Source organism: Chrysemys picta, chromosome 14 (genome assembly GCF_011386835.1).
Source record: "Chrysemys picta bellii isolate R12L10 chromosome 14, ASM1138683v2, whole genome shotgun sequence".
Lineage (NCBI taxonomy): Eukaryota > Metazoa > Chordata > Testudines > Emydidae > Chrysemys > Chrysemys picta.
Genome location: NC_088804.1, coordinates 16,619,506 through 16,645,039, shown reverse-complemented (window position 1 = coordinate 16,645,039; position 25,534 = coordinate 16,619,506). Strand labels below are relative to the sequence as shown.

The 25,534-nt window shown below is 36.2% G+C and overlaps 1 long non-coding RNA gene across 2 annotated transcripts in view; it reads right to left on the bottom strand.

Annotated features, from left to right (window-relative positions):
• Nucleotides 1-25,534, bottom strand: part of LOC135975604 (uncharacterized) — a 374,283-nt gene that overhangs the window by 228,137 nt on the left and 120,612 nt on the right. For both annotated transcript variants that reach the window (XR_010592550.1, XR_010592551.1), the window contains exon 3: nt 19,046-19,084. This is a non-coding gene — a long non-coding RNA (uncharacterized LOC135975604). The remainder of the gene's footprint in view (nt 1-19,045; nt 19,085-25,534) is intronic.

Here is a 25,534-nt window from a genome sequence, read left to right as displayed (position 1 = left end):
TTCGGCCCATTCAGTCTTTGGCCCATTCAGGCCCATCAGATTGGCTTCTCCCGCACCTACCCAATCCTCTTAGAGACAAAAAACCTATAACTTTACCATACTGTTTGCTTTTTCATTTTTCAGAATAACCAGCCCATTTCCACTAATTCTGTTAATCTGCGCTTGCCACTAAACAGCCTAAGGTAGTTCTCCAACTATGGCTCTTGGGTCACCAGTGTTCAATCAGACACATATTTGGCCATCCAGAGAATGAAAAATGACTGAGCCAGTGAGCACTGGGAGCCCATGAGACAATCTCTCTGAAAGTGGCCCACAGAATAGAGTTTTAAGGTGAAATCCTGACCTCACTGAAGTAAAGTCTCCCATTAACTTCAATGGGAAGGATTTCACTGCTAGGATTCATATTTTTTGGTAGGCACTATTGCCATGTGCAAGCGACCTTCCTCCAGTGATTGTAAACTCATCTGTTATGCTCCCAGTGACAACTTATATACAAGAGCCTTCTCACATGGAGTCCCTTTTCTGGTGATGCATTGATATGTTTTCACTCCTACTACTTGGCACCAAAATTAGAGATGTGAACGATTACATAATGAAAATCAACACATCCATTAAAATGTTTATAGTTAAAATAATAAAGCATATGTGTGAAAATGAGCGTTGATCGGAAATGTAAAGATTAATGGTATGTTATAAATTGGTACGGAATGGCTATCCTTATCTTTGATTATGTAATAATATTCACAGCGTTTTGAGAATAGACCAGTTTTATTTCTAATAAGTAGCTCTAGTCAGAACAACAGAACTACTTAATATTTTAATTAAAACAGATACATTTCTAGTTGAAATACTATCCAGTCACTAAAACACTTCCAAAGGAGATGGTAACATAGTTTGGCACACAATCCTAACATACTTTTCCAGACAATTTTCATTATTATTCTGAGGAGGACATAGACATATCAAACAGGACTGCATCATTATGTATGCAACAGACCCCTTTATGAAATAACTGAGGCATCAAATGAACTTTCATTGTAAGCTGAGAACCAAGGAAACATTTAAAATATTTTTTGCTGTAAATTACAGTAGCTTACATGTAATATTTCATTTCACTGATTTTAAATCTGCACTGAAGGCAAAGCTAGTATGAGGAAAGTCTCTGATCATGCTTACAACTGTAGACAGATTTAATTATTTCTTTCTTTGAAGTTAGACTTCCTCAGTAATTTTTACATATGAACTCAGTTCACTTGGAAGTGAGCTATCAATACCAGGAATGTAAATACATACCACCCTCTTTCCATTTTATTTGCTACAGTCTTTAAAGCTTTTTTTCAAATCCTAAATTTCATTTATTCAAACACTGATGAAACATCATTAGATCTCCAAAGCTGCAGCCAGAATCATTATAAACTAGGTAGTAAGGGTGGGGTTTTCATTAGAGATCAGGATTAGCCTAACTGCTCTACTGAAGTCAACAGTTCAACTCCCATTGGCTCTAATGGGAACAGAGTTAGGCCAAAGGTGAACACTGTTGAAAATCCCACCCAAATGCATTATGCACCCTGTAATTGTGGACTGGTAGGTTACCAAAAAAAAAAAATCCTTACATTTATATATTGTCTTTCATCCCAAATATCATCAAAGCATTTCTTATAGTCAGTTTAGTATCACGGACAGCTGGACATTAAGGGAAATATTTTTTCATGCACAACATGTAGCCCCAGACACAAAACACTTGTGCATCTATGTTCCAAATATGCCAGTAGAATAGTTAGAGCACAAGTATTCAGATTTTCACTTGACATTAAACAGCAAGTTCAAAAATATCAGCATACTTCAGTTGCTGTCACAGTTAGCACCCAGAAAAAAGGTGGCTGCCCTTCTGAAAATGTACACTTTGTGAGGGTGTTGTCTTGTGGTAAGAACTTCAAATCAGTATATCTAATCCTGACATGGAATCTCTGTGTTGCAATGGGCAAGTCACTTACAAACCAAGAGAGAAAGGTGAAGTACTTTTTAAGGTACTTAAAAACAAACAAACAAACAAAAAACCAGCACCCAGTTAAATATGTGCATTCATTATGGAAATCTTTTAACTAAGAGGATTCCAATAGAGCTGGTATAAAATGGAAATTCACTTCTGAATCAGACTGAACACCTGACATTTCCAAGTTTCCAAAACATTTGAAAATGTGGAAGTATCAAAATATTTTATTCTGATAATGTCGAATCATTTTGATAAGGAAAAATATATTGCTTTGATAATATTGAAACATAATATAAATATTAAAATATATTCTATATACATATAAAATATGTGATCTTTGGATATTACAATTTTAATTTAAACGTTTAAATGTTTATTAAATTAAATGTTTTGCAATTATTGAAACAAAATAAGAAAACTGAAAATGATTTAGATTTTCTCCTTCCAAAAATTTCAGTGAAATCAAGATGTTCCCATGAAACATTTCAATTTTACATAACTGCGTTTTCCAATGGAGAACTATTCCACTGAAAGTTTTTCAACTAGTTCTAGATTCCAAGGAGCTCTGAGATGAAAAGTAGCAGAAGTAACAGCTTGCAAAGAGCTTTCTCTATCAGCTCTCCTTATTTCTGAAAAGCTGTTTCTCAAGACAAAAATCAGGCTAATACACTCTAATGATCATACGGAACACAGGTTCAGGATGAAACAAACAAGTTAGTACTCAGAATGCAATGCAATAGTCTATCTTTTGCATTGTTCTGACAATTGCTACAACTAAATTGCTTATTTGAGAGACTCTCATTGCTGAATTTAAATAATGAATGAAAACACTATCACTTTGGAAGTTGTCTCTCTCTGGAGGGTTAAATCCTTTTCTAAGTTGTTTATGAAACTGTCACTTGATGAAAAAAATAAACACTTCTTTACATCCAGTGGAAAAGATGGGAAACTAATTATTCAATCAAATAGTTCAATACTGATCAGTAAACTATTTATCATGTAACACTTGATTGCTATACATGGTCTAAAATTCTTCTGACTTCAGATCTGACATGCAAATCAGCTAGCATTCGTTACCTTGGAACATTTCATTACTTTTTATTGTTATATCACATTCCCAGTTTCATACCATAATCCTTTTTGTTGAACGTTTCATAGATTAATTCAGTGTAATCCATTTGCTACATTTTACTTACCTCTGTCAAAATATACAAATAATTGATTTAGACTGTTTTCTACAAAATAAACCCAGATTACTGCCGCCTCCCCCCCACCAATATACACATAAAGCATAGATGGCATTTGTTGAGATGAAGCAAAAAATGATATATGAACTAGTTCATTTTTCAGGCATGCCAGCAACATTCAATAAGGTAAGAAAGCTGATATGCTACCTCTTCTGTTTTGTTATGAACAAGTGCTTAAACTGGGTAACAAACTGTTTAATTAGTATGGAGTAGGGTGACCAGATGTCCCGATTTTATAGGGAATGTCCCTATATTTGGGGCTTTGTCTTATACGGGCATCTATTACTCCCCATCCCTTGTCCCAATTTTTCACACTTGCTATCTGGTCACCCTAGTATGGAGTAATTTAGTATCATGAAAATTACGTGTGCAGAACCTGCAGATAACCTTTTTAGTGAGGTAAGTATATACATGTAACCCGAGAATAACCTGAAGTAGAATGTTCTCCAATTATCATAATTTCCAATCATCACATTTTCCGTACATAAAAGCTTTGGTCTAAGACATGACAAAATTTCTTTCTAAATTCCACAATAAAGCATTGAAAGTGGATTTTCCTATTTAAAAGAAAGTGTGAACTCATTCACATATGGGGAACACTTCATAATAATGCACATATAAAGTGTAACCAATTAAAGGTTCCATTATCCTACAAAGCTGCTGAGACTGTCCCATCCCCTCCCATTTTTTGACTATAATTAAAGCATTTCTCTGCTAATTAAAGAGACCACAGCTTCCTGTAGAGAACACACTGATTACAATCAAACTAGGTAAAGCACTACTGTTCTAACATCACCAGTAGGTGTAGTTCCACCTCTGCTGTAACAGAAAGCTTCTGACCACCTGTATATCAAAGAGAAACCTTTCTACCTAAGCTTTCCATATTCATCTGCTGAAATCTCCTTCCTTGTACTCAAGGCGTATCATCTTTATTAATATTTATTCTTTGTTAAGTGCTGACAAAATGTTCGGCTCTGTTCCAGGCCAGACAAACAATGGCAAGGAAACATGATTGACTGACTTCTGACAAAAAGGGAAGGCTAACTAGGACTAAATGCAGGTAGGTGTCCTGAGCCCAGGCATGCCTCTCCTTGCGCAGTACCCTATAGTTGTCCAAAAGGGATGGCCAACAATGAAATGGTCATTGACCTAAATTCTTTGGTGCATTTCATAAACCCATGCAGAAAGATCATTTCCTGCTTTTATAAAGTGAGCATCACTCTAATGCATTACCAATGAGGGCCTGATTCAAAGCCCACTGAAATCAATAGGGGTGTTTCCATTTACTTCCATGCATTTTGCATCCGGCCATACATAGTCTACTGCTGGCCACTGAACACACTGCTATGTAACCTCATTACTTCCATAAAGTTACCAATTTCAGGCTTGATAGTTCCCCCAGCACTCCAACATCTGCACCCACAGTACATGTATCTATACATATAAAGGAGCATTTCAGGATGCCTTATAAATCTCAGTCCTGATGTCAAACGAACAACTTTTATTAGCAATATAAGAATGTGACTTTGAGGTACCCAGGAGAGTGAGTCACCTTGTTCTCCCTGCTTCCCGCCCTCCCCACCTTCCACCTGAGGGAGAGTTGCTTGTGCGTAACTGGGTGTCAGTTCCCTGATACCAGCAGTCTATTAGCAACCAAAGCAGCTCTTTTTTTTTTTTTTGCTTTGCAGGTTAACAATGGGTGCACCCCCATCCCTGAACCCCACTGACACATTCCCCAGTAGTGCCCAACTCTTTACCCACTGAACACTCACAGAAATACCAGAGAACAATGTACACAGCAGCTTGTACAATTCAAATCAGGATCAGCAACCTTGCTTAATATCACAGCACTGAGTCATAGTGAAAATAAGGATAAGTTTATTACCACAGATTCAAGAGACAGTGAATAAGGTTAATGGAAACAAAGCTTTACATATAAAACAAAATCATAACCTGTTTTCTAGAGACTAAACGTAACTATTAGGTTAACCTCCTGTCTAATGAACTTTATCTTATCCAAAGCCATTTGCAGTGTCTTCAACAAAGGGTGGTTGTGATCCCACTTTCATCAATGTGTATATATTGCCTGTTTACTTCCTAGGTGCAAGATAAGAGTGCATGGATGTCTTCTTTGCCTTTTACTTATATCCCCAAAGTTCATGGCCTATACTTGGTCTTGTGTTGATTTCACATCTCTCTATTGACTCTTTACATAAATGGATATCCATTATCTTAATTTACAGTGCTTAATCTACATCTCAACAGGCAGACACCCAAATGAACACCTCTCATCTGACAGAAAAACTGATTGCCATCTGTGCCTTGACATGGGGAGGATAGTTCAGTGGTTTGAGCATTGGCCTGCTAAACCCAGGGTTGAGAGTTCAATCCTTGAGGAGGGATCTGGGGCAAAAATCTCTCTGGGGATTGGTCCTGCTTTGAGCAGGGGGTTGGACTAGATGACCTCCTGAGGTCCCTTCCAACCCTGATAATCTATGGACTTTAAAACATTTTCTCTCTCTCTCGCTATATATATATATATATATATATATATATGGAGCTGTGTGTGTTCATATATAGTATGCATGTACACACACAGCTCCTTACATAGTATCTGTACATACATTTCACAATATTAATGACCAGTGTGATTCTGTCTTTCATTTAAGACCCCACAAGACATTCTCTGGTGAAAGAGAATGTACATACCAGAATCAGGACATTCTTGTAACCTCCTTGCCAGTTGGTATTAAGGGTTTTTATCTTGGGTAATATTGGGGTTCCTCCGAGATCTCTTCCACTCAGTTCCTCAAGAACTATGTTCAACTCCAATCTCGTCACTCAGGTTCCTTTATTTGGCATACAGCTAAGCTACACTAAGTTGATCAGACACAAGCAAAGGTTGCAGGTATAAGGCATACCACACATCCAAAGTTACACAGCAAAACTTTTCCTCATATATTTTTTTTTTACCAACACTAACACCACCTGCATTCTTCACTATACATTGCATCACATGCTTTTGGACTGGCTTGGTTACTCTGCAGGAACCAATCCCTGTACAGCATGCTCTGTTCTCGCACTGTGTATGCTCGACTTACTCTTTACCTCATCTTACATTCCAGGCTTACCTTGTCCATTGTAAATGGTACCGAGAGGGGGAGGGAGGGAGGGAAGCATCTCAGCTAAAACATATAGCCTGTCTGTAACCTACTGATGCATTTACTTTCCCTGGCCATGCCCACTAAGAAATGAGGCAAGTTACATTTACCTAGATTACAGATCATTAATAGCTGTGTGTACTACAAACTCATCCAGATTTGGTAGAGGATATCACCACATTGGAGTGGATATTAACACTTAACTCACTCTATAACTCTTTTATATATCTGCTACCATGAGTAGGCCCTCTACAAAGTAAGTCTATAAAGTAATTCTTTGTCACCTGAATTTTCACCAGATTAAGGCCTCAATCCATGCAGACATAGTGGTTACATTAGCAACCAAGAAAGAGAGGAAGTATGATGCTCTGGTTAGGGCACTAGCCTGGGACTTGGGAGACCTGTGTTCAAGTCCTTGCTCTGTTAAGGACTTCCTGTGTGACTGACAGTAAATCTTTATACCTCCATTCCCCTTTGTAAAGTGGGGACAATAATACTTCTCACAGGGGTATTGCAAAGCATTAAAATATTATGTACTGGGTGTCATAAGTAGGGTGACCAGATGTCCCGATTTTATAGGGACAGTCCCGATATTTGGGGCTTTTTCTTATCTGGTCACTCTACATATTAGTATGTAATAGATTGCAAACACATCATCTTATTCAAATATATATCCTCTGTACCACCTTGAACCTGGTGCCTGCTATTATTCTATTTGACTTGGTTAGCTGTTAAAACATGAAAAGGGGATTTATCTTCACATCCACTACTTCCTGGTTAAGCCTGAACAGCCCCAAGCACAATGCATTAAATATATTGTCAGGATGCCTTATTTAAGTTTTATTCTTTGTCTTCTGCACTTTATTTGGGGCTAGAAATTTCATTAGTAGTATTCTGTTATGGGGTACCATGAAATCTAAACTAAGATGGAGTATAGGTACATTTACTTTCCCATTCCTTAGCTAGAGTCAGATAGTTCATCTTGTTGGGCACATTCCAGCCATGGTACAGTATCTGAAAATTACATTTTCCCGCTTATGCCATTTTGCAAACCACCTAGATTGGCCATTCCTTTGACCACACTGTGCATCATCCTATCCTTTGAATATATTATCTGTGGTGATTCTCTGTTCATTTTCTTGTATATCATGGAGCAGTGGAAAAAAAACCTAGTGTATTTGTTGAGTCATATTTTCACTCTCCTTACTTGCCAGCAGATTTGACAGAAGTTGCATAGACAAGCTTTAGAACATACCATTAATTAACCACGAGTACTTACTGATATTTGAAAATCAATTTTTGTTCAGTTACTCATACCTACATAGCTAGCTCCTCATCTGACTTTTGCCCAGAGATACCCGCAGCCATGAGGGTACTGATCTTTTCTTATAAAACATTGAAAACTATCACTAGCTTTTGAATGAAAAGCACCACACTGAAGTCCATTAAACCTGATACTCTTTCTCTCTCTATTAATTTAACTCTGCATTTCATCTCCACAGTGCTCCAATCTCTGCCCCATGCCTTCACTTGCTCTTTGCCCGCTACACAGCACTAACTCATCACTCACAATTTTAACAATATACAAACTACAAAAACCTAAGTCTCCAGATTACCAGATGGGGTACTTTGGAAAAGAATATTTTAATGAAAGCAGAATCTTATCTTGTGTGGACTGCCCCAGAGTCTAAACACTTCAATTTTAGTCAGTTACCCAGGGAAGAGATGTGCAGATCACTCCTCAATCTTTTTCTAGAATGTGTCTTAAAGCAACAGGTTCTTCTAGTATTTATATCTTAGCATGTATGCCATGATGTGTATTCTTTCTGATCCACCTTTTCCTGTGTAATTCTTGGGAAAGAATGCTAAGTAGACTCAAATCCTCTAAACTCAACCATCCACCACCTTTACTGGTTCCCATTTCATTCATGCTCGTTGCTCTTGTTGTAGATACAAATACCACTGTGATAGATTACAGTTAATGGCTGCCTTTCCATGCCACTAATAACTGATTCTTGACAACAGTTCAACACCCAATGATATGGTTAACTTTTATCCATGATTGTCAGGCCTGCAGTGATATGGCTCACCTGTGTTCTAGCAAAACTACAACTATGGCCTGGACACATACTGTCGGCAGCGCATGGACTGAAGATCTGGAAGTGCTTGTTGCGAATCACGTCTGTAGAAAAGTTAGCTCTCCTTTCTTGTGTGCCTTTCAAGCATTCTTGATGTAGCTCCTCTGTATGTGTTCATGCACATTTTACCGTACTGGTTAGTACCAGGACACTGTAGGAATTGGATTTTTGCCCTTACTCCTTTTCACCACACTAGCTGTCTGGTACTGGCAAGTTATTAATACTCAGTGAATATTCTTGCCTCTCCCATGTAGTGATCATTTGGCACAAATAAAGATGGAGAAGGTGAGTACGCGTGTTAAAATGGGTCCTCTTCCACTAGATCCCTCAAAGTTCCTTAAACCGCTGTGCCAATGAATTTCTTAAAGCTGTCTCCATCATAAATACTCTGATTAAAATGTAAATTCAGCCAACCTATCAGCTTCCCATTAAGAGGACTCTTTAAAAACATCATTAATCAGCTGAGAGATATGTAGTGAAATACCACTTATCAATTGTAACTGCTTATGACAGTTAACAAAGCTTTATATTTGCCCCAAACATGTGCTGATCTATCAATTATGCCAGGGTTCACTCTCACGCTAATTGTACATTTTTTCTCTAATGCATTTTTGCTGTTATCTCATAGGCTAATGAAAGCCAGGAAATCAATAAATATAAATTATACATGCAAAGAAGGACTGCTGTGAACATAAAGTTTCTAATTAATTGCACTTGATTAATTTATATCCTTTAATTATCTTGCTAAGCCACAAACAACATAAATATCTTTGCAATCTGGTTATTGCTATGTCAGTCATAAAAAAAGCAGACACAGTAAATCTATGAAATCTAGCAAACTGCATTGCCAGAAAACATAGTATGGCATAGCACATAAATATAACAAGACACCTATGAATAATTTTAGTGTGACAAATTACCACTAAATATGCTGTATGGTTATTTGACTAAGGTTATAATGATGTTATAACTTTAAATGTAGCATATGGAGTAATCAAAAATGTGGTGTTAACCAGTAGGATTATAGAGGCTGCTAGAGATATAAATATATTTTGAACATACTTTCATTTATACTGCAAAGTTAACATTGCTATGATTGGGTGTGGCCAAGGAGCAAGTTATTTAACAGTATTCTAAATCAGAGTATCTGTTTTACTGTCTCTTTGCACTTACAGATAAGATCTCAAAGCAATTTGTTTCTAGAATGATTTGAAGTCAGAAATGAACACAATCAGAACATACTAATGATACCCAACTTTCCACTGAGTTAAACCAGTGCTACACTGTTGTCCTCAACTAAGAAGAAACTGGCTCGTCCTGACATTCTTCCATTGTGTTTTACATGCAAAGTGTTTTTCTAGTCTTTCAAATTTTATCTGCCTTTGCTAAACCAACCATCTGTCACTGATCTGAAATCTAATCCTATCAGTCCACCAGGCTTGCTCTTTGTCCTATACAACAGCATATTACTGAATATCTATATCTACAACTTTCATAAATGTGTAAAAAGAAACTGTATCAGTCTACAGAGAGACTCAGACAGAGACCATCTGTCAGTGACTAAAGCTATTCTTTAAAAAAAGAAAACATTCATCTGGGATTTGCCCTTTACAGAGTAAACCCACTTAACCTCCCAATAAGATTAACTGTTATTTGTTTCCATTAAATAAAAATGACCATGCTAATATGCATTTAATAGTTCTAACAATGAAAGAAATGCAAACTATTACCATTTAAAAATATTTGCAAAATCATACTTTTTTAATTTAATGGCAGGTGTTTTTATTATTGATGAGGTAATATATATTTTTCTCTTGCAGATCTTATTTCCTTAAAGCTGAGACTACAAGGCTGAAGATTTCATCAGGGTAAATATTGAAACTAAAAGACAGCAGGCTCTTGAGTCTGCCATGCAGAGAGCAGAGGAATGATTGTATATGAACTAAGCCTGACTAATGCATATAAAAAAACAATATCTTAGCTGCACTCTGATGATTTTCACCTGTGCCCTCAAACATCTATGCATTTATGCAAAGAGTTATTTACTAGGCTGATTAAACAAGGTTGCCTTCGCGGCAATGCCTGTAGCAGAGTTAATGCAATATAATGAAGATTGTGCTCCCCTCTGAAGCAGCCATTCAGAGAAGTACATCAATGACTCTCTCAGACCTGGCAAAACATAGAACCACAGCGCATGATTACCTCCTCTGCCATGGAAGACCACATAAGGAGTGGGCTTGGAGCAAAGGAAAACCCCTCAAGTTTCCCCTCACTGTACTGACTGCAGGTCATTCCCAACTTGATAGGCAAGGGGCAAAGTTTCTTGTGAAATCTCCCTCTCTTGGCCCTGCCTGGAACCTCCCTGCTCCCATATATGCAGATTCCTGAAACCTTCAGAGCACCCTGAAGGGGAATAGAGAGGATAAGATCATAGATGAAACATTCCCTCCTCCCTTTGTGCAGGCATGGGGAGATCCATGCACAGATGGTTCCCCTCTGCAGGCATAATCCAAAACCCACTGGAATCAGTGGGAATATTTTCACTGACTTCAATGAATGAGACTCTCTATTCCACGGGCATTAAAACTTCTTCAAAGGATATCCAACTTCAGTGCATGCATTTTGCCAACAGTTAGGGTTTCTTCTTCTCTTACTGCACCATTAAGCATGTGAAAATCACTTCTGGATGAAAAATATATATGTATATGGCGCTTGTTTTGTTTTAAATAAATAGTACTAGATTTGAATACACTATTCATATTTTTCCTTTTGCTCTACAAATATACATGTAACTAACAGTTATACAGAGTGACTTATGAGAAATTATTAAAGATTTCATTTTATACCTACAGTTCTGGACTCAAATTCCACCTGTCTTGGAGGTAAGGAGTGTCTTTTTTTTGAAATACGAACTCACTATTATTCACTGGACTTCACCTCACTGTGCAGGAAATCCTGGTTGCATCAGGTGGAAGTTTAAAGGCTCAGTGGGCCAGAATTGGAGCTGGTGTGAATTTCAATAACTCCATTGCCTTCAGTGGAATTATTTCCATTTATACCAGTTGAGACTCTCACTCCTGAAATATAACAGGATCCAGAAAATAGCAGCTTGGCTGATTGAGACAAATTGTTTCTCTAACATGAGATTTATGGAAGGTCAAAAATAGAGAGAAGATACAAACATCTAAACCTTGTCCTCTTATTCTACAACTATGCTTTAGTTAAATGTATTATTTTTAAGATCAAGCAATGAAGGAGAAACAGATTTTCTCACAATTGTACCTATATTATGCAGTAAGGAAGTAGTCATTACCTATTTGTTCAGAGTTATTCCGCAAACTCGATGAGACCCCATCATCTGTGAGCATTTATGCATGCTGTAACTCACCACAACCCTTCACAACTCAAAAGGCCTTTTCTTTCTATTAACCCTTAGACAGCTGTCAGCATATAATTTTCCAGACACTGAAAGCAAGGAGTTGACAATATGTTTGTAAAGTGTTACATTCCCATTCTTCCTGTCCTCCACCCTCAGGAAACAGGCCCACAGCCTGATGCTGCTCAGTCAAGTATCCCAGCATTGCTGTGTTGCCTATAGAGGCAAGGCTGAGGTTTGTATTTCATTCGGTTTTACAATATAGTGCATGAGGAGCTGGAGAAATGGAGAGAAGCAGGAATTGACACTGGTCAGGATGATGATTTACAAATGATGCAACTAGCTCCTCTGCCTGCTTATTTATGATACAAAATCACCAATGAACAGGAAGACGCCTATGGCACATGATACTCATGGATCCATACTTCTCTCCCCCTCCCCCGACTGGAAATGGATACGAACACGCTTTCATTCAGTTGAAAAAATACCAATTCATCCAACAGAAAGGAAGTATGTAACTTCCACTGGAGTTCACTGGATTTGTCACTTCAGATATAAAGCACCTAGATAGAAGCAGAGTAGCAAGGTTTGACTGCAATTACCTTATCTTTCCTATTTTTAGTGACAGGACCAGATTATTTTAAGTGCATTTTATAGAAAACCCTTCTTTACTGAAATATAAAGACTGTAATAAAGACAATACAATGTTTTGAAACTGTTTTAAATCCTTCACTCAGCTTTGCCTCTACAGATTTAACATGTAGGGGTTCTAATCTTACTGCTACTAATTAGAGCTTTAGTGTAATTGTGCCAACAGGGTGCTTGGCATAATAATTACTATTGAGAGATTCTAGTGGAGCTGTAACATGCCCACATAATACAGATATGTCTAGTATTACAGAGCAGTCACCTTTGTATGTTGACTCTTAAGTTGGATTTTAACCAAGTAAGGGGTTATTTTGCGTTTATAATAAAGCTCAAAAGGCATAAAGATATGTATGATTTAGGTATTCATTTTTTCCTCTGATTCTTTTGAATATTAATTAGCAGGAAGACTAGAAGACAATGAATACAGCACATTTTATTCCACATATTTCATAATTTGGTCTAGCCTGGTATAGGGATAATGAGCAGAAATGCTTAATTTGACAGGTCACACTTCTTAAATTTAATTATATACTTTTCTCAGTATAATGTTCTCAGTCACAAAATTTACCACAATATATAATAAACAGGTCTAGAAAGTAGGGATGGATACTTTAAATAGTTGCATTGGAAAGTGCCTGTGCTGCATTTCCATTACTGTGTTATTGATTTCCAAATATATCCTTATACATCTATTTGAATAGACACATTTAAGGTAAATGCAGAGATCTGAAGTCAAATATAAAAAATTACCTTTACTTAAAAATGCACAGACCTTATTGAAGAGAGACTTTTGCTTTCCTGATCATTCAGTAGGTTTTACTTAGCTTATTGGCTCAGTACCAAAACACAATTATTTCCATATTTAACTCTTTATAATGGTGAAAATCCAACATTTGCCTACAACAATTTTTTTCGACTCTGTAAACCTTCAGCTCTATAATCATAACTCACCAAAAGTGCATCTTAATTATGATGATTCTGTAAGAAGGTACTTCAAAAGCAGCTTACTTTTTTTTATTCAAGGCACAACCTACTTATTTGGGTATCCAAAAGCCCGGTTTAGGGAGTAACATGTAAGCGGGTGTAATAAACTATTTTAGGCACCATGTAGCGATTTTTTTTTAACTGTTATAAACACTTTAAAAAAAAGTAGCATGTAATGGCATGTAGCCTGAACCAGAACTCCATTTAAAAGAGACAGACTTGTTTTTACTGCCCCTTAGTGCTTCAATTTTAAAGTGACAGGAAACCAATTTCTGATTACAAATCAATGGGTTAGAAGTCACCTTCAGACAGTAGTAAATTTAGTTGTTGATATTAGATAGTAAAGAAGGATATTAGAAAAGCTCTGGTGTTACCATTTTTATATGTCTATTTTGCAAAAGTAAAGCAAAACAAGATGAAATAATGTTGCTGCAAAGTCTCTGGGTTTCCTCTCTGTGCCTTCATTCTAGGACCATTTCTCTTAATGCAAATAAATTGTGAACTGTATCATTCATTTGGGCATCATCAGAAGAAAAAAAATGCAATTTATAGCCATAATTATATACATCTGGTGTGCAAGTTAAATATCCCAGACAAGGATTCAGTAAAAATTTCCTGAGCTGAGTGTTTTTCTCCTTATCTATACAGTGCATTTATTTGGTAACATAATGGAAACAAAAACTATGTATGTTCCTGTCATGTAAGATACCTTTTGATGAAGCCTCTTTTTTCTTTAAGCTTTTAAGATAATCTTAGAGAAATCATCAAACTATAAAAAGAAATCAATAAAACAGAAAAGGTTCCCATCATCCCTAAAAAATCCATAACTTTTGCATTTTAATAGAGACACTACAAGACTATACCAGTCATTTTCTTTCTGATGTGTTCCTTTGATTTCACTCTTATCTCACAGGACTCTTGACTTTCCTGAGAAAGGGATTATTGAATTGTATGTCTCTCTCAGATGCTCTTGATCATTCAAGTAGTCTGTACTTAAGAATGTTACAGAGTCTGTTCAGCTGCTGGCTCCTTCGGAACTCATCAGGGACTGTCATCATAATATTAATTGGGTTTTGTACAGGAATCTGAGTCTCACAATGAGAGGGGTTCAAGAGAGGAGATTATGCCCAAAGCCAGATATAAAGACAAACATATTTAGCACAACAATTATGATAATTGCAGAAACACTCTGTTGAGAAATAAGTAAATCTGATTAAGGGCACTTCTACATGATCAAATATTAATCTGATGTCTTCACTCTAACCTGGTTTGAACATAAGAGGCTTCTTATGGTTTTATGTATTAACAGATTTGTAGAAGCTGAACTCATAGTACCTAATAATATAGTACATCCAAGTCACTACAGTAAAAGGCTCTTTAAAGAATGTAATCCACTTAAATTAAAAATAGACACAGATTGAATCATAAAGCTTAAATTAAAATTAAAATACAGTCAATCAATACAACTTTTATATAAAGCCCAGAATGAACTATTTTAGTACTCTTTTCATTTCACAGCACAAGAAATTGATACATTTCTTCCTGCTTAATAAAGGCTTAATCTCTTCATAACAAATCATCATAACTAATATCATCCAGACACTGACTTAAAACTTTCCAGACATACTTAATACCCACACAAATAGATTAGGGAGTGAAATATGTATACTTTTGTCTAAGTATGAGAATTAATTTTGTTTAAAAATATATACAGTAGTCACTTCTAAATTTAAATCGTTTAATTAAACCTTGTCTTTACAGTCATTACAACTCAGATTTTTCCATTATTAAATTCACAGGCCAACCTTGTGTATTTGAGTTCTGTTACTGAAGTGTAACCTCAGCATGTGATAAGAAAGCGGAAATACAGATGGGATATCAAAACATCAGCAACAGCAATTGTTCTATTGGTAAAATATATAACTATCAGAAAATACTAATCTTATTATTCAAGATGACTGTGTTGTAATATAGTTTATTAAACCAGTCTTTAGATTACTTTTACAATTCTGGCACACCATATACTCCAGAAAGTAAAATATTATGCATATATCAGACCTATATACAACATACATATACATCTATGCATACATTTTTGTTGACATTCTGTAAGTATATTTGGGCCTGCATGTTCAGTCTGAAAGTATGCCTATTGTAATTCTTATATAACCATTTGAAAACACAACAGAAACATTTCTATATGTGACCAAAGTCTATGACAATGAAGTCAAAGATAATGAAAGTTCATTATCAGACACCTGCAATTTATTTTAGTAATGTACATATATATACACACACTATATATGTACATATACATACACACACACACCCCAGATTTTTTGTAATGCTCAAATCAAAGAGAATTTTCTAACCTTCCATCAGCATTTTCTTTATGTATCTTTATTTATTCAGAAGAATTAACCACATATAGACCTTGTGGAAGGTAAATCTTGCCAGCATGGCTTATCTCCCATAGTAATTAGGCTTGTGTTTCTGCTTTATTAACTCTGATACAACAGTGCCCTGCCCTCTGTCACCAGGGGTACTAATAGATGATAATCACTACGATTTGGAAACCATACAAATTAAATGATGAAGTGAGAGGAAGTGAAGTAAAGCAATGAGTTCAAGGACAAGTGGGTTAGTCATTTAAATACTCATTTTCAGAATGTTAAATAGGAACTTTACATTTAAATGTAAAACATTGTTTATTACAAGATAAATTGCACATTAATGCAATATTAACCATTTAAAGATGTGAAGAAATATTTTGTTTGATTATACAGTATTTTACAAGATAAAGTTTCTTTGTCCTAAAAGGGAAGTTTAGGAAGTAAATTTTTTCAATATTTGAATACAATGCAATACGACTTAATTCTCTTTAAATACAATTTTACATTTTATTTTTGGCACGATCAAGTGTATTTTTCTTCCTATTGTAAATATTTCAACAGGACTGATGATCACCTCCAGAATTTCTCAACACCTAAATATATTTTTGATTTGCAATCATACAAACATTATCTGAAGATATAATTTCTGTTTCTTAAATAACACTTTTCATCCACTGATCTCATAGATAAATTTTTAAAAGGGGGAGTTATGTAAAGTCTAAGTGTTTAATTATCAGAAAAATGAACTCAGACTATGGAAGGAAAACAAAGTTACGTGGTTTATTTAAAAACCGGTATCATTATTTTCCTCCCTTTGATAATATTCGTCACTACTTTCAGCTGCTAAAACATCCTTTTGGCAAAGTGATTTCACATGTAGTTTAAGTTTTGAACGGCTTGATTAAGAAGTGATAAAGCTGCACAGAGATATGCTGAGATGTTCAAATAATTGTCTTCCCCATAAGAAGTGAATTAAGGCACGTACAAAAAAACTCAAAAGGATAACACCGACCATTGACAGGACATTAAACAATCTTTGCAAATCAATATTTCTATTTTGTATTATTAATACAACACATGTATGAACTCTAATGTAACATCACACTGTATCATTCTAGTTTGATTCCCACATGGGAATTGTAGATCTAGCAGATCTAAATTACAGAGAGCCATTTTTCTAGCAGATAAGGAAAATGTATTCCTACATTAGCCAGAACAGTTGTTTTTAAATCTTCATTTCCTGTTAAGCTAAAGCTTCATGTCAACCCCAGCTTTATCATAAGTAAGCTAGGTGAGTGCTGCTGTGTAAGGAAAATACCTCATTATACCATTCAGTATAATTGTTTAGATGAACTAGGTTTGTTCTTCAAAAGTGGACTAAAGATTTCTCAGTGTAAACTTTATTATTCCAAACGTAGAGTTACTTTCTCGAGAATATATTCTGCTACATTATTTCATCTCAATATTTGCAATTTGGAGTTCTCCTAGTTAGCTTGGCTACAAAGCATCATGATTATTAAAACTTATAGCTTTGCAAAGGCCTATGTCATGCATTATGAGAATATAAATATCCATAGTGATAATTTATTTTTGAAAGGAAGTACAAGGACCAATGCATTTTTACATTAATACATCTGTTCTAATATACACATGCAAAATGTTATACCATGCAATACATGCTATATATAAATAAAATAGGTTTCATGTTAAATTCAAAAGGCAATATGATTTCAAAAAAAGATTTCATATCTGAATCCTGAAACATAACTTTCAATGGTATAAGAATTTTTTGGCAGAGAAATGGCCATTATTTTGCAAGATATGCTTCAATCCAGTGCTGCAAAACCTCCTGTGTAACTTAAAATTGTATTTTATGTTAAAAGCTACATCCACCTTAGTGAATTAGAAAAAGCCTCCTAAAAATGATAGTTTCCACCTTTGGAAAGGAAAAGATTTACAGACAAAACACAAATATAGATACTTAGCTAATAATCATCATCCAGCTAGCCTCTCTGTGTTCTGAAGAATTGTATTCCATAGTTAGCATGTTTACATTCATTCAATTCTAGCTGCAGATTATGGCAATTAGATATTTATCCTCCTTGGGTCTATTTAATGTACACTGTTTTTATTTATGTTGAACTTGAATCCATTATCAGAAACAAAGCTGCATACATATAACCCTAACCAGTTGCTAGAGATGCATACAGACTACTGCTTGTTTACTTTGGGAAGACTGATCTTATGGCATGCATTAAAAATGTTGTACTTGTCACTGACTAACACAGCAAATTGAAATCTTGGAACAATCTTATTTACAGTTCAAGGGCTCCACATTTAATTCGTGCATTAGAATTTTTGCTTAACCCTTTTGTTAAAAAAACAGAGGCACAGGGCAATATACAAAAATACCACAAACTAACCATGAATGCAAAGTCATTTCATTTCTCTAACACAGTATTTCACTAAAAGATGTATCGAGCTGTCATCAGATCAGTCTCAATTTACCGTCTTTACCCCTTGGTTAATATACACTATACAATTGGATATTTTAACTGTTTTGTGCTATTCACACAGCTAGGGATGTTAACAGAAAAATTACTCCTTCCTTTGTATTTCTTAAGTAAAAGCTTAGCTGCTGTTTTTACTTACAGTTCTCAGCATTTCTTTGTCTTCTAAACCATTTTAGCTTTTAATATGAAAGTTTTATGAGTTATTCTATCAGAAAATTCAAACCTTTACTAAGTGACATGAACAGTTACAGTTGGCTTAAGTGTACTTGGGTACCCCTTATTCCAAAAGAAAAAGCGATATATGGCATATGTTAACATCTAAAGACTGAAAACATAGCCAGTAAAATAGTCTCCCAGACTCAAGGAAATCACTACTTAATTCAACAAACATTTGTTTCAGCTCAGGCATTGCACTAGAAACTTTTAGCAGCTTTCTGGTTCAATAATGCTCTGTTTGATATGTAGACTCATAACATGCAGCACAGCACCATCTGCTGGCTTGAACAATGGCTTTGCAGACTACATGGTCAGGAAACCAGAACCAGTGATTCTCAAATCTATCCAAAATACAAAAGGAAGGCATTCTACTCACCTCAGTTCACCAGGGTTTCTAAGATTCTGCACAGATTCACTATGTAAAAAAAAAAGAGAGAGAGTATTGTAAGGTGTGTGTGAAACGACATTTGAAAATCATATAAAGACGTAATCTCAGCACGAAGGCCTTATTCAAAGAAATAAAGAAGACTAGTTTCCTTCTTTATGGTTCACAGAAGATCTGCTTTTATACTGGCTCTCAAACATTACATTCTTGGTCTAGTCTGCATGTACCTTTATGGGTGTGGTTTGTTTTATTGGGTCAACCGAGGGTTCAATCAATAACCAAATATAACAAGTAGTTGTGTCTTAACTTAATCATTGCTGAAAGTAGCATTTCTCAAGTAAAACGGCAAAGTTATTTTATGTTTCTACTTGTTTCACATAGGCGTAAAAAGTAAAGGAAAATATATAAAAATAAACAAAAATTACAAAATCCATTTTCATTCTGTCAAGACTTCATACACACAAATGGAGCAAGGAAGCAAACAATATTTTCAGTAGTACCATTAGAGGGCCATAGTAGCTAAGACAGCCTCAAAAACATTTTCAGAGATGTCTGAATGATTGGTTTTCAGTACCTGTTTAAATAGAAATCTTAATTCTCTTGATTAGTGCTATTTCAAAGGACACTGATACCCACTTCCACTTTTAGGTGTTAAAAAGTGTATTTTGTTTTCTGATTCATAAAAAAATGAATATTTAAAAGGAAAAACTATGCAATTTCCATACCCACACCAACAAAAAAAAACTTGTTCAGTCCCCAAATTGCTGAGGTTTACATATCTGTGTGTGTGTGTATGCAGGCAGCAGAAGCAGATTTGTGGTAAAAATTAAGGGCCAAATTCTGCACCATCAGTAGGATTGCTTGCATGAATAAGTGCTACTCAATATGAATAAAGCTGCAGAATCGGGGCCTAAGTCTTTGTTCAGTCTTACAGCTGAGAGAACCAACTCATACTAGCAGAACTTTATAGATTGGAAACACAAATTCTAGTTACACTTGTCCCTGTAAATTATTTTGTTGACTCGATGCCTGTTTCATGAGGTGTGTAGAGGCCTTGGCTGGTGCACGTGCACACTGAAAATGTCACACATTTAGTACCCACTGTGGGGTTTTGATTATGATTTCCTTTGTGCCAGCTTGGAGATGTGCAGCTGGCTCAACTAAGGAAAAGTTCAAGGCATTCTGGGAAATATTAGTTGACCAACGTTAGCAAAGTTACCGCTTGGGCATAACTGGCAGACTTCTTCCTTTAAAATCCTATTGCTGATCTTCCCAGGAAAGCACGCGGCTAGGACCTGATCCAGAGCCCATGGAAGTAAAGAGAAAACCTCCCAGTGACTTCAATGGGAACTGAGTCAGGCCCTCAGAGCACAGCGTTAAGAGTTAGGAAACCTGGGCTGTGCAGCCTAGTACAAGTAATGTAGGGCCAAGTTTTACTCTCATTTACACACACACACACCATCTCTGAAGTAGCTCTAATGAAATGAATGGTATTACTCCATTTTAAAATGGGTGTAACTACAAAGAACACAATCTGGCCATTAGCCTCTGTGTCTCCTGTGTTTCCCTGACTGTAAAATTGTGGATCAATCCTTCTTTCCTATCTGCCTACCTTGCTATGAGGTTTAGCTACTGTCTGTAAAGCTCTATGTACCGGAAGCACTATGCATTATCTAGCGTGTACCATATACATATGTATGTAACGAGATCTTGTAGTGATCTTGATTAGTGCATGTGTGAATAGGAAAAGAGCAAACCAGGTAGTGAGAAAAATGTCACATAAAGGAGCTGATCCTGCACCTCTAATGGGAGTTTTGCCATTGGTGGCACGATCATGCCCCAAGATATGCAATAACAAGGAAGGACATGAGTTTAAGATCATCTCTGCTAAGTAAATATTTCCACGAAGTTTAATTTGGTGAGGTTTAATTCTATTTCAAATTATAGTATATAACTGTCTCTTTCCTTTTAACTTTAGTGACTCTCAGTGGTTGGTACTTATTAAGTATAATTTTATTTGTCACTGTGGTGACATGTAGTTTCCTCAGACAGTGTGATGTGGCAAGAAAGTTTGTATGCATCAGTATGCAGTCAACAGAACTCATTGTTTTACAGAAGGAACAAAAGGTAACCAGAAGTGATATCTCATGGTGAGGCATATGATTCATGGACATTATCTCACTGCAATACAGGAGGAAAAATGTGCATTGTCACAATATCTGTACAGGACCAATGCATGGTGCAACTACAAATGGCTTATTATTTTAAACCCTCTCAAATATTCTAGAGGGATAACACAAAATAACACACAAATTGAAGGAATGATTGAGATTTAATATAAAACGGAACATTGACAGATGTTGTGACAACAATAACAAGAGATGTCTGACAGTATTCCTAACCCCAGGGCCCAGTAATACAAGCTTTGTGCATGCTGAAATCTGATTGTTTTAAATTTTTGTTCTGACATTTTTGCTACAGAATTATACCAACTCAGTTGTTAAGAACAGGTAGAGTTAAAAATAATAAATTTTACTGTAAAATATATTTGTTCTGTAAAAGCAATGGACTGACACTTGCAAACTTTAAACCAACCATATGTAGAAATGAGCTCTTCTGCTTAAAGAGCCCCTAAGACATCCTGTCTTGAGTTACATCCATTCACAGTTCTTGCTGCAGGTGTCAATCGGAAAAAACACAAATAAGAATTTATTTACCTTTCTTAGGGCTGAATTTTGAAAAAATGATATCTGTAAATACAACCATTTGTGTGAGTAGCGGAGGTGTTTGCCTACAACAACAGGTTCGTGTCGTGCAAGTATGCTGTGCATGCAAATCAGTTAAGGATCTGGTACCTTGATTTAATGTAATGTTAAAATGCAGTAATTAATGCAAATTCCAAGGCTGCAGTTGATACAAAAAAAAAAGCATGTTTCAGTGTTATCGGAAGCAAAGAAAAATATTCAATATATTCTGCTCTCTATGATGAGTGTCACAAAGACATGTCTGCCCTACAAGAATGAGTAATAAAATAAAAACAAATTTTCCCAAACAATAAGTACAGTTCGTGGGAAAATAAGAAGAGATTTTTATGAAAATGTTACCCCCTTTTTAATCCAAATTTGAAATTTTGACTACAATTGCCAAAATTGTGAAAATTAAAAATTTTCAACAAGCCCCAGTTAGAAATTAATCAGCAGGATGAAATCTCCAGGCCCTCCTCCTCTTGAGCTTTTTCCCTCTACTCCAAGTGAAAACAGTTACTTTAAGTCTAAGGATGAATTAACTTCACCAGCCATAAATCCCAAGCAGTCCCATGATAGCTTAAACACCCCTTGGGGGATGGGATTTTCAAAAGCATTCAACATTGGCCTAATTCCGCCCCCACTGCTACAGAATGGATGATTAACAATTGGTTCCACTGAAAGCAATGGTAAAACTCCCACTGATGTCAATTGGAAAAAAGCTAGGCTAAGACTGAGGACTCTTGAAATAACCTTACTTTAGACCTTAGTCCATTCCACGCTTTGCTGCACTTTGGGCTACCCACATTTGCCATCCTTCCCTGTCACCTGCCCTTCTCTCCAAATCTTCCCCTTTCATATTGAGGTGCTTGATATCGTTCAGAACTGTCCATTTCCATGTTATTCACAGTCTTCCTCTCTTTCTTCTCGCGTTTTCTGGCTTCCATTCAAGGGCGGTATTTGGTGCCTTGTCCAGTAATTTTTATGACTTCTTCATTCGCCTTCCTGTCTCTATATTTTATTCCCAATATTCTGCTCAGACATTTGTGATGAAATGCATCTAGCTTTTACGTATCTTTCTTGGTAAGTTACCATGTCTCACTGATATAATGTTGTGATGGTGACAACAATTGCTTTGTACATGTTCAGTTTTGTCTTGAGAGATGTTTTTGAGATCCCAGATGTTTTTGAGTCTTCCAAATGCAGCGTTTGCCTTCCCAATTCTTCTTCTTATTTCCTCTGATCTAGTACCACGTTGGCTGATGGTACATCCAAGATACGTAAAACTGTCCACCTTCTCCAGTTACTCTTCTTCAATTTTGATTTCTGTCCCCATTAACATGACTCTACATTTCTTTGCATTGTATCTCAAACCTATCTTCTCCATTATTCTTTTACTTGGTTTGTGCATTTTTGTAGTCTGTTGGCATCTTTATTGATAAGACCAATGTCGTCACCAAAGTCTAGATCAAATAGCCTTAAATTGTTCCATTTTAGGCCATATGTATCACTGTCGTATTGTTTTAATCCATAGTCGAAGACTAGTATAAACAAACAAACAAACCCACCACTTGAAATAACACCCTTAGTTAAATAGGAAAGAGTTTATTAGTATGTGCTTCTTCCGGCCATAGAGCAATATTGGCCCAGAATTACATTTGTACAAGAACATGATTTTCAGAAGGACAGTCACCCTGCTGCTGAATAGGTTGGCCTACCTCAGAGCGAAGCTCTAAGATTTGCACTATTTACAGTTTTGTGGAGTGCAGCAGGACAGCCAGGCACAATTAATTTAACAAGTTGTTTCCAATTTTGTAATCCCTTATTGTGATGTTTGTAGGTCTTCTGCACCCTTCCATTTCTGAGTAACTTGCCTTTCTGTAAGAGTAGTCGCTATTTTGCGCCATGGGCTTCATGCAGCCCGTTACACAGGAGACCCACACTATGTCCTCTTCTGGGCACTTACATTATTTTTCCCCTTCATCATAAAGTAAAATTTTTCAGATTGAAAAAATGGCTGCTTTTTATGCATGAAAAAATAAATATGCATGAAAATCTAGAGCAGTCATCTCAATTTGGCAGTTTTGTTGCACAGCAGAATACTATTGACCAAATTCTGTACTCTGTAATGCATGCCAATCCTATTGGGATTCACTCAGGTTGCACACTGGCAGCAGAGCTTTGTTCAGTAACGTCTACTGCCTTAAATTCTTATTCTACTTTAATGAAATGTATCCAATTGTTTGAGTGCCATATTTTCAGCATCCCACAAAAGTTCAACTTTCCTCCACAAAGGTAACTATGGCTCCAACTCAGCAACTTTATATGAACACTTACCTAATTTTAAACTCGTTAGCAGGCACATTGAAATCAATGCAACTACTCATATGCTTACAGTGAGTTAAGTGCTTAAAAGTACCTTACTCAAACAGGGCCTAAATGAGACTTTTAGAATAGCTGTATTACAAGATACAACCATTTGAAGTAGTAGTACCTCAAAGCATTCATTCTCTCCCTCTTTTAGCTTTACCCTAGCATAAGGTCATCTTTGTCAAAACTCTGAAGAAATCCTACACCATAAAAATAAAAGCCATAATGGTTCCATTCATATTACGTTGAATCCAAATGATGATGTATGTCCATTGGTTTTCTGAAGGATCATAGGTTATGAAGAGTTTGTCTTTTAAAAACATTTTCCCCTAATATAAATGAGGATTCTGATAGCATATCCAGCAAGAGGCACCGTAGAGTGAGCATAGCATGGATAGCCTTAAGGAAATTTTTTTAAATGTTCTTGCCTATTTTTAGATTAGCACACAAAATTACTGACTTATTGTGAATAGCTCTCAAATAAATGATAAGTATAATGACCTACGAAAGGTGCAAATGTGCTACTGGTTGAGTCAACTGCAAAAGAACAATCTATGAATCTTGTGCTAAATTAATTATCTCATTAACCTTGACCATTTTCACCTGACCTTAACAGGAAGGTAAGAAATTAGATGATAGATACACAGGTATGTGTTTGAAAGGATTTCCATCGGAGCATACACATTAGTAAACACTGCACACTTAGAGAAATTCGTAAAGGTAGTAAGGGAGGAAATTAGGAGACTATGAATATAGTGAGTGACAGAAAAATTACAGACTGCAACCTCTGTGTTATGGCACAGTTCTAGGTTACAACTGTAACCTTCACCTCGGTCAGTCTTGTTAAGGAGCATAACAGCAAGTGAAAACAAGGGGGAAGAGGGTTTGTTTTGTCACATACTCTATGGACACTAGCTACACAAAAAGCATAGTGTAGACAAGGGCATGCTGTAGTCTGAACAGATGTTACTGGCTCAGGTAAGCCACAGGCTCTCCCAGTTAGAGTTACCATTTAACACACTAACATACAAACTGCCCTGTATACACTAGGGTTTTAACTAACATATTAAACACCTTTTTTTCTAGTGAGGACAAGCAGGCCCAAATCCTCTCTCCAGCGCACTATTCAAGGAAGAGAGATGTGAGCAGGGGAGTTGCACTGGGCTGCGGCATCACACTACTCCAGAGCCTCTATTGCAGCTGTTGCTGTTGTTGGTTCATGCAAACACATGCATGAGGGATGGAGTCCAATGAATCTGCCTAATTATGGAAACTCCACACAGGGCAACTCCCTACATCCTGACCACCGTATGCAGAACCTACTGAATTCAGAGCCTTGCAGCATCTTTATTTTGTGCCAGAAGAT